The following is a 19883-nucleotide window of genomic DNA, read 5'->3' on the forward strand; positions in this document are numbered from 1 at the left end:
GACTTGCGGTTGAGGACAGATCCAAGAACTCTACATTGAGGCTCCAGCACCAAGACTCACTCAGCACTGAGGGGATCAGTGTTGAAAGCATCGGATGCAACTTCTGCACCAATGAATCACAGATTCTAGTGCTGAAACCAACTCAGAGTTGTAAAGATCATTGTGTCGAGTGAATCAGATGCACTTATGCCAAAAATGAATTGGATCTGAATACTACTGAGGGAGGATGCACTATTATTGTTGTCAGCTCTGATATCACCGGCACCAACACATATGCCAGAGAAAGAGCATAAGTGACCTGATTCATCAACCTGATTAATCCTGAAAACAGAGAGAAAATGAGATTGTGCTCATGTCCATCTGTGCCTAGATAAAGACACTCATTATTTGATCCTGTTCAATGTCAGTGAAGAATCCTAACAGAACTAGTAGACCAAAAACAGGAAGCAGAGTGAGGACATAAGCTGTAGAATATTGAGTGTTCCCACACAGATGACTGACTGCTGGAGGATTCCCTCTTTGAGAACCTATCAGAAACGGCAACATGTTTAGTGCAAGTGGGCTCTGGAATTGAGGGATTAGATAAAGATGGGCCTGGACAGAAGAGAGACAAGGCCTCATGGGTGAGAGAAGGTTTGGTACATTAGAGGAAGAGGTTTTAGAAGGATCATCTTGCTTTCTGTTTTCTGTTTCTCTCTCTCCCTTTCTCCATCTCTTTTCCCTTTCCTTTCCATTGTTCTTGCTGCAGATTTCTATGGAAGAAGGCCCTTGAGAATCAATTGATTGTAATGCTTGAGTAGGAAGTAAGGACAGCAGGCCTTGAAGAACTCAAATTGGACCTAGAGCTGTTCATTTTCAGGCACACAACACATAAGCCATGCATGTCCAGTGGTCTTGTGCCTGCACTGGCACACTTTTTAAAGCTAGAAGTCTTGTTCTTCAGATGAAAAAAATGTCACTACAGTAAATCACAAGAAAACTCACATCAGCAGAAAATAAAATATATGTGGGGAAAATAGACTATAATATAGTACATACTGAAAGAAAAAGTGAGAATATGCAAACACTTGAAGAATATAAAGAAATATGAATACTGTTACTAAGAGCAGTGAGTCAGTAAGGAGGATTAAGCCACTGCCTAATCAGTAGTGAAGGAGGTGACAGCAATAAGATTTCTTTTTAACTTTAAAGCAACAGAATAGAATATGAATTGATAGAAATAAAAATCTGACTAAACAGCAGTAAACAGAATGGAAATAAACTTGCCTGGCAACGTTTGACGAAGAACGATGGAGACCACATCTGTTTTAGAAAGTAGCAAATGAGACCTGAGGGGATGAGAGGACGCAGATGCATTGTGGGAGAAAGAAGTGTAGCTGAAGATATTGTTGGCTTAATTCTGCTGTGAGGGTGAATAACATAACAGTTGAGGTAGATGGAGTAGGATAACAGAGAACCAGCATTGTGGTAAATAAATAATTTCTGATTACCACCGGAGGATGAAGTTTGTTGAAGATAAAAGGGAGAGAATAGAATTATGTAGGAACTCATTTTGGGGCATATCCAGTTTAGAAGAATTCAAGAGGCAGTTTTAAGATGATTTAAAGTGAGTATTCTGTTTTTCAGCTGAATTAACGTAAATGCTGTTTCTACTTGCTGGTATACCTTAATGTGCAATGTATAACCTACGCATTGTTTGAAATCTGTCTTTCCAGTTGCCTGGCCCAGAGGTATTTCTGCTCCATTAGAACATTCTTGTTTAATTTCTGGAGAGTTTTTTTGTGCCTTTCCAATCAAACTATTAAATTGTGATTACTTTTGCCTAGCATGGAAAAAAATCAACACTTTCTAGGTGCAACTCTTTTGGAGCCTCTATTATTTTTCATTGCACAAAAGCTGCTATATTTCCTGCATATCCTAATTGAAAACGCTTCCTGTTTGTTAAACATCACCTTGGACTGTTCCAAACTCAACGAGCACTCCCTATTCTTATCTGCTACCAGGAAATAATCTTAGTGTTTTTTTCTTCTCCAAATTTTAATTGCTGTGTCAGTATTCATCCTCATTGTATAATATTCAAATGGGAGTATCTTGTTGCTCCTGGGAGCAACTTCTTATTTCTCAGAATGCAATTCAGATGTGAAACAATATTTGGCTTTTTGTTCTCTCTTAAATAGTTTCAAATGATTACTCTTGCTTTATCAACATCATAGTCCCTGCAGGATAGAAATCAGGTCTTCCAGTTCACCATATATTCACTCACATGCATCAACTAAAGTACTTTATTCTGCACTGAAATTAGATACGTTTGTGAGAGTAGTACACCAAAATTTCTGACTCCTTGTGGGTGATCATCTTTCAGCATGAAACTTTTGTTTCTTCACAATTTACTCCTTTGTAATATTCCCCACACCACTTACAAAGCTTTTGAACATAGCTGTATTCAATGACTGAAAAATGAACAGTAATGTTGGCAGTAGAAAAAAATAAACTGTGGCCTGGATATGTTGATCCAGAGTTAATGGAATCACTGTCCACATCTTAGCGTGCCCCTTTTCTTGGTAAATATTTCATGGTTATATTTTTCACTGAGGCAGATGAAGTTTTCCCAAACTGCACCTGCGAGGTTTTAACAACATGTGACATTCACAGTAAGGTAAAGACTAGCTTCACCATAAGGGATGTGAAATAGTTAATTTACCACAACTTTTGTTTCATCCGAGTTTACAGTGTATTCAAAGAATGCGCACAATGTCTTGAGCTCACTAAATAATTGCATTAAATCAGTTTCTGTATAACAGAAGTACACTGAAGTATCTTCAGCAGGTAGTGGCATTTTGGTTTCATGTCCATTTATTGCATACCCTCTTGTTGGGGAACTTTAAAATTCCTCTGGTAAAGGCATTAAACAAAATGCATACAAAACAGAGGACACAATGTATGCCAGTCTGGTTCCTGTGGCTAAATAAGGGCTTGAAAGTCCCTTTGGGTCTTATTTCTGGCCCAATACCCTCGGTAAATATTTAGTATTAATTTCATTATTTTAGGATGCTAAACCCACTGTAAAAAATGAACTTGTCAAATAAGTCCACTCCACACAATGACAGGCCTTTCAGTTGTGCAGGCTAACCAATGGCACCTGTGGCCTCAAATCGTATGCATCTCCTACGACTCCAAAAAACAAAAAAAATGAAGGCTAAAATGACTTATTTAATAATGTTGTATGTGCTTTCATTCAAAATCAATAAATGAACTTCTTCAGACAACCATTACAAAAACATTTCCCCATTTAAATATCCCTTAGTAATCACATGGCAATAAAAACAAAGCAAATTACTTAATATTTGCCACAGCTTAGGGGTTTACTGAGATGAAGTTGAATTCAGCATTAAATTCTTAATTTGTACGGTATATTAGTGTATGACTTATGTGAATCTTTTGAGTTATTAGATTGGAAAATGAGGTTGTCACCATGAAGTGTGTGTGTGTGTGTGTGTGTGTGTGTGTGTGTGTGTGTGTGTGTGTAAAGTCCCTCTCTCTTGATAATCCTGCTATGAACTGGTTTACATCCTACCTGGAAAACCGAAAACAAGCAGTTCTCTGGCAAAACCATCTTTCAGACCTCCAGCCCACCTCCATAGGTGTCCCTCAGGGCTCTATTTTAGGTCCACTACTGTTTTTCATTTTCATAAATGACCTTTATCTCTCAAATCCACTCGCTACCTGCATCCAATACGCTGATGATTCTACCATCATTTGTTCAGCCTCATCTCTAACAGAACTTCATTCTCTAACACAAAAAGCCTTCTCCACTATAGAACAATGGTTCTCCAACCATTGTCTTCTCCTTAACCCAAAAAAACCAAGCTACTACTCTTTACACCCTCTCACTTGTCTCCCCCTCTTCATTTTATGCTTACATCCAACAATGGTACTATTATCTCTCCAGACCCCACCACCAAACTCCTAGGAATTACAATTGACAATCAACTAAAGTTTGACACTCACATAAATACTACAATAAAATCTATTAACAAAAAACTTGGATCCCTCTATAGAATAAAACCTTTCCTGACACCAGTAGCCAGAACCACTATAGCTAGAACCCACTTAATCTCTACCCTGTTATATGCTTCCCCCATATATACCAATCTTTCTAAAAATAATCTTAACAAACTAGCTAAATCATATAACAATATTGCCAGATTTGCTACAAACTCTCTATACAGGACTCATCACTGTCAGAATCTAAAACAACTAGGCTGGCTTGAATTACCTCACCTATTACAATTTAACCAACTTATAATCGCCCACAAAGCCCTGCACCAACCCAACAACACCCCAATTCTCTGTACCTTCATAAGACCATACAATAACTTGAGGAATCTGCGCTCTGCTAACAAAATGTTGATTCATACTTGCTTATCAAATAACTTAGCAGGTGATTCCATATTCTCTAATTCAGTTGGTAAAATATGGAATCAATTACCACAAGAACTGACAACCCTAATCTCTCTCTCACTATTTAAAACTAACCTAAAACTTTTCTTCTCTAACCACTGGTTATGCTCTTGTACCAATCCTGACTAACTGTTTTTTTCTCTAATTATCTGATACCCTCAAAACACATTTTTCTTAACCACAACCCTGCATTTATCATTCTTTATACTAGCCTTCCTTCTTCATTTCTAACACTGTCACTCAGAAGTACTACTTAACATGCTTAACTCTCCCACTCATTTTTTTTCCTACTCCTTTTTTAAATATTGTTAAACTAAGATGAATTTATTTCTTACTAATGCCTTTTTCTAATTTTTGTATTAAATATTTCTGTAAGTTTTGTAGTATGTTTTTCACTGTTTTTTACTATGTTTTTTTAACTGGAGCTTTTCTCCGCGGGCCTCCACTGAAAATGGACATGTATCCGGTTGGACTAGCCCGGTCAACAAATGTAAAATAAAAATAAATAAATATATATATATATATATATATATATATATATATATATATATATATATATATATTTATACACACACACATACGCACACACACACACACACACACACACACACACACACACACACACACACACACACACACAGACACACATATATTTTTTAAAAGAAAAGGGGGTGTGGCAAACTTCTGAACTTCATCATATCTCAGTATATTACTGCTTCTACTCTTTCTGTCCTATAAAGTTATACATAGTAATTACAGAAAATGGTCATTATCTTAGTTGTTGTATCACCTATCTGAGCAGCCAAAGCAGCCACCGTTTGTTTGGCTTGGTGCTGTCTCACTTTTATAGACAAGACATTTTTGATACTCAGGAAAAACATGGAAGTAAATAACTTTAAACTCCTCACTCAAGAACTCATATTTCTTATCCAGTAGTGTCTCAGTTTTTCTTTTTAATTATACAGCTTTCTCCTTAACTTCTTGATCCCCATGGAAGCAGTTTTCCCTCTAAGTCCATTAACTTCCTTTTCTTCTCCTAAAAATCAACCTCCCTGTAACAAATCTCATTGGCATAGGTCTTGTTGATTGCATCTCTTTTAACTAACTCCATTCAATGTATCACTGCCCACTACTACCTCTAATCTTCTATATTAAATCTTCAAAGAACCACGTATAGCAATTCCTAAAAGGATCTTCTTATAGGTAATATATAGGGAATTATCCTTCTATTAGGTGCTACCTATAACATTAACTGTGCAGTGCACATAAGATTATTACAATAGGGTGAGTCTTTACCCCACTAATTTTGTACAGATATTTTATTACCACATACATTTTGCTACTCCATCACTATGTATAGTGTATCAGTCTAAGACATTGAAAGATGTATATGTGATTAAAATGTGGGGCATAAGTCACTGTTAAGGAGAACACCACATCCACAAGACTTACAATCTTCATATAACTGCTAATATATTTCCCCTTTATGATTATTCTATACATCCTCACTCACCCTAACTTTAATAGTCTCGGCCACTGCATTCTAATCCCCCATGTAAATATCCCTGACTTATTGATAATGAATGGAAGAATCCATTGAGGTCCTAAACTTACCTTCTTATATCTTGATAGGAAATATACAGAGATATCTAATATTATTAATGAGCTTTCCCAGGCATAAGCTGTGCCGCACCCATATTTCTGGAACCTTCATAGGTAGCTTTCCCCCCTCTGATCCAGAATCCCTTGAAAAGTTCATTGTGCTTCCCTGCATTCAGATGGTTCTCTTGTAATGTTACTGCTTAGAGATAAAATTGTCCAAGGTACTGGAATACCCTACTCCTTTTAACAGGATGAATCAATCCAGTAATATTCCACGATTGTAACATCATGGCCCTGTATTGGCATATTTGCTACTATGCAATAGAGCAGTTAAGCCTTTTAAAGCCTAACCACACCAGTTCTAAGGGAACTCCTAACTGGCTATTCAGTCCACCTTTAGTAACAGATGGTGGATAGACCTGGGGTAAATATGCAATTTCACATTCATTCATCTATGTCAGATTTGAAAATAGTGAGAAATGGGATTTGCTTTTCAGAGAGTGGGAGTTACAGGAAATTCTTTGTACGAGATAACTGTCATGCCAACAAGTGCTATATATGTTGCAATATCGATTTAGCTCCCTTGATCATACATTTGTGTTAGTACTAGTTTTTCAGATACATAACAGATCAAGCAGGACTGGTTCATTTATAGCTTTATAGCCAGGCATATATCACACTGTAGGAGCATTTAGGAGATTGAGAATAGAAACAAGGCTTTTAGGCACTCTAGGTAACTTAAAAAAATTAATACCAGAGATTTTTTAGAAAGGAACTGCTGGACTTTTTCAAGTTATGTTAGGTGTTTGTACATGAACCTACCAAAAGACGCATAGTGTTCTATTAAAGGATTTATGAGGGATGAGTAAGGAGAATGGTGACTTCTTTCAACTAAGGGGTTAAGCCCTTATTAATCAGTTGGGTGAGTTATAAGACTTTCCTAATGACAACTAGTACATGGTGGTCAACAGACGTTTGCTATCAATGAAGGTACCTACAGCTCTAATTACAGTGTCTGTTTTAAGAATGGTGTCATTTTTGTGGTATGTGTGCAAAAATTTAATTTTCCCAAACTCTACATTGTTATATTTTTGGCATCCAGCCTTAGATCTTATTTCTGATACAATGAGTTTGTCTAGGTCAGGCAATCTAGGAGGATTTGAGTATCTTCAAGGTGGTGATGATGGCTCCATACTAGTGGTCTTCTGTGGCCTTGGTCAGTTAGAGGTCTTTAATTTCAGATTTGACATCAGTAGGTACTAAACAGACATGGTCCCAAAACAGAGTACTGGGCTACAGCACTGGTGACAACTCTTTTGGAAGATAGAATGCCATTAACTCCAATGAATGGTGTCAATCAGTGAATTGGTTGGCAACCCTAATGAGCTGGTTGGCAACCCTAAAATTACACATGGATTTATATTGGATTTGTTTGTTTGTTTGTTTGTTGATGATAATAGAGTGGGAAATAGTTTCAAATGCCTTTGTAAACTGATATAAGTCGTTTCCATTAAGTTACCTTAATTTTGTGCCTCTGTGGCTGTTAAAGAAGTCTATCAGGTTTAAGAGGCATGCTCTACCTTTTATAAAACCAAAATAGTTGCAGTTTGGGGATTGTAGGTTCCCTATGTTCCTGTCTATCGCGCCCTTGTTTTTGCATTCTGTCACCTTTCAAATGGTGTCGGTAATGCTGAGAGATCTTTGCTGGAGCCTGCCTTCTGTAGGTAAAACACTATGCATGTTCTACAGGCTTGTTGTATGTATCCAGCTGAGAGTTTGTGGTTGAATAATTTAATGATGTGGTTTAATAGTGTGTATTTCTCAGTTACCAGGAATCACAGAGCTTGTAATTTTGTCACGGAGATCTCATTTAATATCTGCTCATAGGTGATTATTTGGGGGAAGGGGCAGGTATGTATTTGCACGCTATACTGGAAAATTTGAGGCTGACTGAGGGATGGAGTTGGAAATTATCATATTCTGAAAGGATGTGAGTGAGTGATGCTATCAGAGATAGTCTCTCTGCAATGCAGGAAATTATTCTGTGGTTCTTTTTATAATTAAATAATGTCTGGTGGTAATCCTTTGCTGATGTATGAATTTTTAGTTAATAATTATCTCTATAGGATTTAATCTTGATGCTGAGATTTTAAGCATTTTGTGGTTGGTTACAACTTGCTGTGTTTTTGATTATTTTTGTCTATAAACATTTTCCTTTTATTGTAGAGTTTGGTTATAGTTGAGCTCAACCAGAGAGGTTTGATTATACCCCTACCATTGTATTTGTGGCAAACAGGAACATGTGTTTCTTTGCAAAAGTTGAGTCTGGAATATAAATGTTGCTATACGTGGCAAAATTTGCTATAATGTCATGTTGGGGTGCAGGGTTTTTGAGCTATCTCACACTGTCAGTGAATATTAAGAGAATGACCTTGGAGAAGAACACTCTTGGCTAATATCAAAGATTAAAACAATACTAATTTCATGCATTCTAATCATACCCTGACTTAGGAATGTGGTTTATTCCCATCACAGGAGAAATTAAACAAAGAAAAGTCCCTAAAGATGGTTGGGTTGGTTGTCGAGCTGATTTGGGATCATATAATACATACGGCATGTGTTGATCTTATATAACCATTGAAGGCATGACAATGAGTGTGGAGATAGGCCCTCTATTTGTGAGGACCACCCATTGAAAGACTGTATTATTTGATCAAGGGAGCTTGCAATAGTAGAATCAAGGAAGCAATTAGGTCAGTTGTTTGTAGCGGTATAGATGTTCTTATTTACAGAGAGGCAGTTAATGAATGTACGCTAGATACATTTCATTTGGGTTAATGGAGAAAGTCTGTAGTTAATTAGGATAGGTTTCTTGATTTTCATGTGTCATGCATGAGATTCCATATTAGGTCAAGTTGTAGCATATGGGTATGAAAGAGCTCAAGATCATTGCTGTGATCTATTAGTCTAGAGATTATATGTTTTGGATAAAGACAGACATGCCACCCCAGAATTACTGCTTTCAGAATGTGCAGGCTTAGGTGAGTTATAGGAAAATAGCTGTAAGATGGAAGTGCAGCTTGTGTTTGGGATTAATGCTTTTGTGGCAACACAAACATCCTTAAGGTTGAGTATTATCAAGAGAGGAAATTATGTTATTTAGGCTTCTAGCATTGATCATTGATACATTGATAACTGCTGGATATGAATTTGTATTTACTTGACTGATAAACTAATTACATTGAAATTGCATAAAACAAGTCTTAGCCCATATACAAAAGCCCTGATGAGATGGGTGCAAGCCATCCTTTCATATTGTAAATCAGCATGAACAATCACAACACATCAGCGTTACATATTTCAATCAGTTTTAACATTAAAACATTTTAGAAATCTTACCTGATCAAAGTACTTAATTAGAACATGACTAATACAAATATCTAGCTTTCTTTATTAGCAAATTAAACAAAATAACAATGCAACAGATGAACACATGGGGTCATGAAAAAAAAATATATTGACCAGAATTTTTATTTTATTTCATTTTATTTTACTTTGCAGATTGGTAAATGGGATACTATAAATACGTCAAAACTTTTTGTAAGGTGCAATGAGTCCTACTTAAATTATGCATGTGGTTATATGTAAGCAATAGGGTGTTCGGTATACTTAGATTAGATCTACAGTTACTTTGGTGTATCATCTTGTAAAAGCATATAAGCCCGATAAAGAAAAATACTTTTGATTTCTTCACTGTGTCTATATAAACTCTAATAATTGCCACTAGTGTCTTGGCAAAAGCTTATTATGGTGTTGCCAAGACTTGAAATCTGGAGAAGTCATGGGCATGCCTAAAACATATGAACATACGCTGGGTATTGTGTGGTATAAATGGGAAAGTGTAAGTTGGGAAAATGTTTAGTGAATACACCTGTCTTTATTTTGTTATTTAGTTAGTTAGTTAGTTAGTTAGTTAGTTTTTACTGGCAAATGTGGATATTCCCAATATAAATATTGCCAATGTAGAAAGTTCCAACATGGAAGATCAGAACTTGTGTCTAATAAGGAACAATACAAATAAGGGGCCTGAAGACTCTTAGTAAGCAGACTAATACAAAGGTGGTCAGTCTTAATTGGTCAGTAGTTATAGTTTAACAGATACAAAGTATTCTGCTTGGAAGCATTTCCAGTATAAAAGAATGAAGTTTCTTGTGTTAAGGGAGACAAGACCTTGGTTTCTTCATCTCTCACATTATGTGTTCTTTACTATAAAAACAATTATTCTACTCTTCTGAACTGTATTGCATGAAGTTATTTTTGACCTTAACAGTTTCATGCCATGAAGTCTTGGATTTTTTGAGCTGTTTGTGAGTTGCTGCATCAGAAACACTGTTGGACCCATTCTTGACAGATTGCCTTTTTGGTGCATTTCTAGTTTGCCAGCACACAGCTATAATTTTCCTGCTTCAGCAGAGTTCGAAGTCTCTATAAGTAGCTTTTATTAAATGATTTTTGCAATAGATTATTAATTTTATGACCTGAATAGACTTTAACTGCTCAACTCTACATCTCTAACTAACTTTGTATCTCATTGCCCTCCCAATAAATCCTAACTGAGGCATCTGTTCTCTCCTTCTCTCAGGAGTCTCTTTTTCCTCCCAAGCATGACAAATGACTTATATACATATGTACATACTCATACTGTGATGTCTACTGTACACATTTATCTAAGACATTTTATATTTATCTTTTTGTAACTTTTATGTTTGACACTTTGAGCTTGCTTGCAGACAAGCCTTTTTCTTTTGCAGTGTTTATAAACTTCATGTTTTTGTGTAAATTTTATATTACCTGTAACTGTAACTCAAACTTGTAATTTTGCTTAACTGGAACTTTTCTCCCTGAACCTCCACTGAAAAAGGACCTGTGTCCAGTCAAACTTTCCCTGTAAACTAATAATAAATAAATAAAATAAATAATAAAATAAATTTATGACAGTGGGTTAAATTGTATGAATCTGGGTAAAAATTGTGTGAGAATGGGTTACAATATATATATTTCATATGAGAGTAGGTTTTAATCACAGAAAGATATATTTCTGTATGACAGTGGGTCTAATAATATATGCAAGAATGAGAGTCTGTCTTTAGTTATAGTTACATATTCTGATATACTGTATGAACCTGGATTACAGGTGCATTAAAAGAGACAAAGTTTGGGACTTTAGCCAGACATCTTTTTGATTGATATGGGTAAAACAGCTGTAATTATTTTGGTAAAGTGGTCTGAGCTCACTAAGAATTATACTGCACTGCAGTTAGCAGAGGGGGGAACTCCTTATAAGGCTATTTTATAGAATCTGAAAAAGAAACTTAAGCAGAAAGGAAATAGAGAACCTGACTCTTATTGGTCTGCTTTTTATGACTGGAAAGAAGAATCTGAAAATAAGGAAATCTGCAGTTAGAAGTCAGATTATAACTCACCAAAATTAAAAACACAGCTGCAGGCATCTAATAGAACAGCAAATTCATTACAGAAATGCACAGAAGAAAAATCTCATGGCACCTGGGGTCTTTATCCTTTAAAATAGCTAGAAAAGGTAAAAGTAACAACTTGATTTGTTTGATAATGACTCACCTTTGGTTTCTTCAGCTCCCCTTGTCCCCTTATAACATTCTGCTTTCTACAAAGCAGACACTCCTGCCTTTCCAGTAGAATGGAAAGGAGAATGATTTGAAGATAACCCTTACACTATTTCCCCTGAGACTTCTCAAATCACTTCCAGGGATTCTGCCCAATCTAAAGGATTAGTTTATTACACTAGATTCCTGCAGCAGCAACATCAACATGCTGTTTCACAGTCTGAATATTAATGAGAATAGCAGTTGTATTCAAACACAAGCATGCATCTGGGACAAAACATATAGACAAGTTAAAATGGTTTCATAATAAAAGTGCCTCATCTAAGACAAGTACTTTAAAGAAGTTCAAAAAGTTAGTTACACAATTTCCAATAATTATTGATGCAGAGGAGTATGGGTGGAAACCACCTTCGAAACAAGGCTTCAAGGATATATCAGATTCTGAGTCATGCTATGATGATGACACACACACAACCAACACACCGTTTAATGTTCAAATTCTTCCTTTGAGGGAGGTACCAAATCCTGCAGCAGCCAGGGACAGGAACACTAAACCTTCTTTTACAGTAGTTTGCCTGTGGACTGCAATAGATTTTCAAACTATTGTAGAGTCTCTTCCTCCCATCTGAACACACTGTAAAATTCTAGTAGGTCAAATGCAGTTACAAAAGCTTACTATTGAAGATTTATGAGCAGTTTTAAAAGTTTCCACATCTCCAGATATTTTTAGGAAAATATGGGAAAATCAGTTATAGGAGATAATATTCCAAAATACACAGATGAAGGACTACTAGCATGAGACAGTTTACTGAAACCAAACACTACATTACACCTTCCAACACCTAACTAAGCAAGAATTCAAGAATTAAAGCAATTCAATAGAAAGAGAGCAAATTTACTGATGTATATTTTCAGTGCATGACAGAAATGTTCAAGGCTTTTTCAGGGCATCCACAACCTCTAAGGAGCAGTAGAGTGTGGCCAATCAATAGCATTTATAGAAGGTTTATTACCACCAATACAGGAACATATTACGGTTTGTCTCAACTTCCCCAGTCTAGGTATTCATGATAGAGTTAATCATGCACAGTATGTGGCAGACAATATAGTCAGAAAGGGAAAACAACAAAAGAAACAAGTAGATGTTCAACTTTAGTAATTTAACACTGATTCATGAGGAAGGAGGAGGGGAGGAGAAATTATGGTGGTAGAGGTAAATTTAGATTCTTCCTACAGCAAGCCCTAGGACAGTAACCACAAAATCTTTACCCTACTACTTCACCACAGTCTCAACAGAGTGGGCCATGTATCAGCCCATGGTTTCATTGTTGTCAGAATGGATATTGGCATATTGAGTGTCCATTCTTTCAGTAAACTGACCTATATTTTTAGACTACCACTCTGTGAAATGGCCAAGCAAAGCAACAAGTGGAAACATACCCTACAACTTGGAATACCACTTGACATCTACCAACGTGGCAGCAAGATCATTAAGAAAGCCATGAACAAATGATACAGCAATTCCTTTGGTACCAGTGGACTTAGAAGGTCCCTATGTTAATATTACAGTATGTAATTCCACTTTTCCCTTTCTTTTTGCCACAGGAGTGACTCAGTCTATGACCACCTTGTCAAATGCAGAGCACCTCCTGCTCTCTACAAATCTATTCAGGGTGTGGCATTCTCTGGGGTTCATTTGGATTATCCAGAGACAAAAACTTACTCTTATTCAGATAGGTCTATTGAAAGAGCAACATGCTTTTATTGCAGGAAAGACTGCCCCTTTAAATCTTTTAGTCAGAGATTTACTGTGTAAATTACAAAGTATTGTATTTTGTACTCCAGCCAAAGTTTTTCTAGATATTTTAAATGTACATTCCCCTTTGAATCTGTATTCAGATCATGTCTGTGCAGACAGCAGCAAACACTCTTCACAATACTTAGATCAGAACAGACCTACTATGGCTGATTAACAACGAGGTAGGAGTCATATATAGAACCTATAAGTGTTATTTAAAATCTTATGCGCCCTTAACCATGTTAGTTCAGTGCCCTTTAACAAACGAGGCAGAGAAGGGACTTGAATCTGTCATTTCCACAAAACTTCAACAAAGAATAATTGTCCCTACTAGAAGCCCATGTAATACACCTATTTTGCCAGTTAAGAAACTAGGGAAGAACACATATATGTTTGTATAAGAGTTAAGAGCAATTAATGCTGTAGTAGTGCCAACTTTTCCTGCAGTGCCAGACCATGCTAAAATAGTAAGTTCTAGTCCACTAATAGGTACTGTCTTTTCAGTGACAGATAGTTCCTCTGCTTTCTTTTCTGTTCCTATACACCCAGACAGCTGGTATATGTTTACACTTGCATACAAAGGGCAAGAATATAAAGGGACAAACTTACCTCAAGGATATGTAGAATCACCTTCTCCTTTCTATAGAGAAATGAAAAAAAAAGTTAGATAAAATTCAGTTTCTATGTGTGTCTACCTTAATAAAGTATGTAGGTGATCTGCTTTTAGCTTCTGATTCTTACCCTAGTTGTAGACAAGACACTATTTTTCTTTTAACAAAACTAGTAGAAGTGGGATTTAAGGTTAAAAAAGCAAAGTCACAGTTGCGGAAACCACAAGTCCAGTACTTAGGACATCTAATTTCTGAAGGCTCTCATCAAATCTTACCTTCATGCATTACTGCTGTTCAAGCTACACCATGCCCTACTATGTTAAAACAGTTACATGCCTTTTTTGGGACTGGCAGGTTACTGCCAGCAATGGAAATCAATTTTTGAAGAAGTAGGAAAACTGCTATAAGAATTACTAAAGAAAGATACTCCTGAGCTCTCATCCTGGCTGAAACATCATGAACACGTTTTTGCCAAATTAAGCACTTTAATTTCTAACCCTCCAGTCCTTGGATTACCTGATCATTCAAAGAGATTTTTTCAATTTTTTGTGAAAGAAATAAAACAGCATTAGGACTATTAGCACAATGCAGAAATTGTGCTTTTTAGAACAATTGTTTATTTGAGTACAAATCTTGATCCTGTAGCAGCAGCCCTTCCCCACTGCTTTAGGGCAATAGCTATGAAGGCATACATAGTAGAAATGGTGACTGCCCTAAATCTTGGGCACAAGACTTGAGGAAGTTCTGCATTTTGAAGAAGCTTTATTACTAAGAGCAAAAATGCAATATTTATCTGATGCACAATTGTCTAAATATGAATTATCTGCGCTTAAGAACTCTTCTTTGCAGGTAATTAGATGTGTACTTTGTAACACTGCTTCTTTAATTCTTACAGTGGATGAAGGAGAACCACACGATTGTGTGCTTTTTTAATTAAATATGTGTTTCTTCCTAGATCAGATTTTAAAGATGCCCTTTTATCAAATTCCAAATGACTTGTATTTGTTGATGGGTCCTGATTTCAAAACAAAGATGGCACATTAGAAGTAGCATTTTTTTTTATCTGCACAGAGAACAAAGTACTGTTAACTGGACACTTAAAAAGAAATGTGTCTGCTCAAGTAGACAAATGTGTAGCCATTACTGAAGAATGCAAATTAGCAATGAACAAAACAGTAACAATTTTTACAGACTCCCAGTATGCTTATCAGATAGTTGATCATTTTTGGACACTTTGGAGAGAAATAGGTTACCTGGCATTAGCAGGGCAATTACTAGAAAGTTTGTTTTTGTTCATGAACTATTAAATGCACTTTGTTGCCCAAGGAAATAGCTGTGGTTAAGTTTGCCGCACATAAGATTGATGACTCAAGTATTTCAAAAGGTGATAGTTTGCAAATATGGTAGGTAGACAAGCTGCATTGTTTTATTCTGTTCAGGATTCATTTTTACAGCAATTGCTGGAAACTAAAGTACATGTTCCTTTACAGGAATCATTGTCTTTTTTAAATCAAGATTATGATTCTTAGAAGGTAAGGTGGATCTATGATGGTTGCAGCCTCTCACCAGATTCATTGTGGCACCACCCAGATGGAAGGCTAGTAACTCTATGCTCCTTTTTACCTCAGTAGGTTTGAGTGATCATTTACCAGTTTTTGGGATAAAAATGTATTAATAAGATGACGTTTGAATGATTGGCATGCCCCTTACATTTCCAAAGGCATTCATCGTTTTGTGAACCATTGCATTGCACATCTAGAGCACAGTGTGTCAAAAAGTGTTCCTGTCCCTACACAGTCTTTGAAAAGGCAATTGGGAACTATTTGTTGTATACAGTGGAATTCCTTTTCATTTCTGCAGACACAGAAATTGAAATATGTTTTGCTGATTGTAGGCTTATCTTCTGGACTGGATGATGCTTACTATTGTGCTAGGAATGGTGCAATTTCAGTTGCCAATAAATTTTTTCAGGAATGAATATCAAGGTTTTATGCCACTTGTTGTATTCAATCAGGCAGTGGGATATATATTACAAGCCAGTTTGTACAACAAACATGTAAAGTTTTAAAAATAGACATGTAATATCACTGCCCACAGAGGCACCAGGCTTTGGGAATTGTTGAAAGAATGAATCAGACTTTAAAAACTAGCTGTTCTAAATTGTGTGAAGAAACTGGCCTCAAATGGCCAAAGGCATTGCTTCAAATATTATTTAGTGTACATAGTACAGTTTGTATTACTAGGAAGAACTCTCCACATGAAATTCTCATGGAAAGACCAATGAGAATTCCTGCCACGCCTCTGCCCAACAATTTGGAGTTACAAAATGTTGAAGAATCTGTTTTTCTTTATTGTAAGTCCCTTTTCTCTTTTCTACAGCTAATACATCTTAGGATTGCAGAAGTTCAGCAGAGGACAGATTCAATCTCCCAATATGACATACTGCCAGAGGACATGGTTTTAATCAGAACATTTTTCAGGAAATACTCCTTCCACCAAGATGGAAAAGACCTCTCCTGGTTTTGCTTGCAACGTCTGCCACCATCAGATGCAAAGGATTGCCCATTTCAATTCCTGAGTTGGCTGTCAGGAAAGCCCTACCTGGTTATGGACATCGATGAGATGCCATTCATATCATTCCTTTCATTGATGATTCGTTGAGGAATTGCATCCCACATCAGAAAAAAAAAACAGGGAGACCAGTGTATCCAGAAAGGAGCCTAGAGATTCAGCAGTGTCATCACGGTCAGAAACAAGGCTTAGTGATTCTTCTTCAATATCAGCAATGTTATCGCCAACAAAACAATCAGAAGTGAGGATTAATGATCTGTCAACATAATCTAATATTGACAATAAATGGAAATTTGCACAAGATCCAAGCAATGATTCAATTGACCAGGCAGTGGTTTTGGAACTGCAACCAATTCAGAGAACAGGTTGGAGTTTGTTTGGGAAATTATGCCATTTGGACTACAAAAAGAAAGCTTATTATCTGTGCTTGCATATCTTTGAGAACCCTCTCCAGCAACAGCCTGCTTGATATTCATATGGACTTATCAGGACAGCTATTTTGGTGTTACTCATCATTTGGATGCATTTTTTTTTCTTTCTCAAGGACCCATCAGACCTGCATGCACTAAATATTTATTTTTTTATCAGGGATAAGTGTTTGAGCAGAATCAGAGATATACATTTGGATAAGATAGAACAGAGAACACTAGACTGGATTGGCCTGGGGATTTAATAAACTCTGTGATTTCTTAACTCAAGGTCTACACAGAATTGACACATTTGCACAATGAGCAGCAATGCTAATTACATATGCATGCCATGCATCAAGCTTAAACAAAAACAAGTGTAGTTTCATGGCCAGCAACAGTGTTACCCACTAGGAAACCATGTAAAGCAGCATGGACACCTGCAGACATGCAGACTTGTTTACCTATGGGAAAGCTAGTTCTGCATGATTACACGGGCAGCCTCAACGACTACCAGAGTTTAGTATAAGGCAATGCATAAAGTTCTAACACATTATAGGAAAGAGTAGTCAGTCCAGAGTACTTTGCAAACCTGTTTTAGGCATACTGGTGCCTAGTTGTGGTGCTGATCATCAAGGGTACATAGACTGCATTATAAATAGTTATTCTGCAGACATGTGTGTATTGAAAAGGGCCACGCACACACATACACACACACACACACACACACACACACACACACACACACACACACACACACACACACACACACACACACACACACACACACACACACACACACACACACACACACACGCACACACACATATATGAATGGTAGGAATGAAGACAGGGTAGGAAGACAAGTGAAATGTAGTAATGTACAGCATATAAGAGTATGTCAATGTGTATACACCACAAAGACAAGACAGTTGTAGCATGAACAGTAGTCACATATGTACATGATATAGTAAGCACTGCTGTTTGCTCCTGCTGTGTGGGTATAGTCATATCATTGCACAGTTATTATATATTATGTGACTGTCACACAAGGTCACATATCAAAGGAGATGATTAGTTGTGATACAAGCACCCTGACATGGTTACTGGAGAGGACATTTACAAGGATGGTATATACAATAGGGGGTATGTGTATATTGTGAAGATGTGCAAAATGAATTGCTTGAATATGAATGTAATGTCAGCATAGGTCTCAACCAAACAGTACATATAGCATCAGGCTCAATGACAACAGTATACAGAAGCACACACAATCATGGGCAATATCAGAATAATACCAGCATTAATCTGTGTCATTGACATGAAATATGTGATTGTGAGTTATTATACATGGTTCTGCATGAACACACTTGTACAACTGTCATGACTTGTCAGTAATCTATAAGGGGAATTACGCACACCTTTCTCAAAAATTAACATGTTTCAGAGATGTTAAGAGGGACACTGTCATACCTGTAGTTTAAATTATGAGCAATCCTGGCTATTTGATATGTTTTGTGGCATATATATGCTACAATTAACACTGCACAAATGTAACTCATGGCATCAATGTTGTCAATGAGCTATATATTTAATGGTGCATCACAGGAACATGTATCACATATATATCTTGTATAACACCTTGAAGGAGGTTCAGCACTGTCAATGCCTAATGGTCATGCATCATAAAGAATACTTAGCGATTGCTGACAAAATGTGTGGGAACTCATGTATAGTTTGGCTGATGGCCTGTGACGATATGGGAGTGAATTGTAAGACAAACTGTCAATTAGTCTATTTTCTCTAGTTGAGTATGACTGGTGGCATCCAGAAACAGCTCTGTGCCTAATTGTGTATTCCTGTTGACATTTCACAGTTATTGAAATAAATGATTTGTGATAACACCTCCAGATACAACCTTGGTTATGCATCACATGCCACACAATGGTACTGTTAATTCAGTCATACAGCTGTACCAGTGTCACATAATTACATCAATTGTACAAAATATGCCTATATGTGTTTCATGGGAAAGCTGTGTTTGAGCGACCTGTTGACATATAAGGATGCATTACAAATCAGTTGTTTGTGGCTCATGCAAAACATTTCCTGACACAAATGCTGATAGTCACACAATGGTACTGCTGACCACCTCAATAATCCTTGGGAATAGCAACACAACTGCACATGCAATGAATTCCACAAGGTTGCAATTGAATCAAAACATGTGATATTTTTGTGTATATCACAACATGTGGATGAAACAATTCTTATATGCTCATGTAATCAGGATGAATTTATATTGATGTCTTTCACAAAGCATTTAATTATGGTAGGTACACACATGCTCACTTATGCCATATTGCAAGTGTCATTGTGATGGTGAAATGAGAATTGTGTAGAATGTTGATGTGCTCTACCAGAACAATGCATGTCTTAATAACCCAACAACATACATAACACATACATTTTATCATGTCAGCAGTTCTCAGGAGGCATATTACTATAGCTGTTATAGAAGGAACATGTAATGATATGGCAGCAGCAGCCAATACATTAGCTACTATCACAGATTGTAATACCCTCTTGTAGGCATACTATACATCCACAACCCAACATAGCACATGTCAATGACAGAACCATTGGAATGTCAAAGGTTCATAGGGTCATAGGACATTATTAAGCTAATGGTTTCCATCACATAAAATCCTAGCCATTATTATATTATTTAAAACAAACATCCAATATTAGTATGATGGAAGACAATAAGACTATTGTGCATATGTGTGTA

The sequence above is a fragment of the Protopterus annectens genome, chromosome 3.part0, assembly GCF_019279795.1.
Source record: "Protopterus annectens isolate FY-2018-M chromosome 3.part0, PAN1.0, whole genome shotgun sequence".
NCBI lineage: Eukaryota > Metazoa > Chordata > Ceratodontiformes > Protopteridae > Protopterus > Protopterus annectens.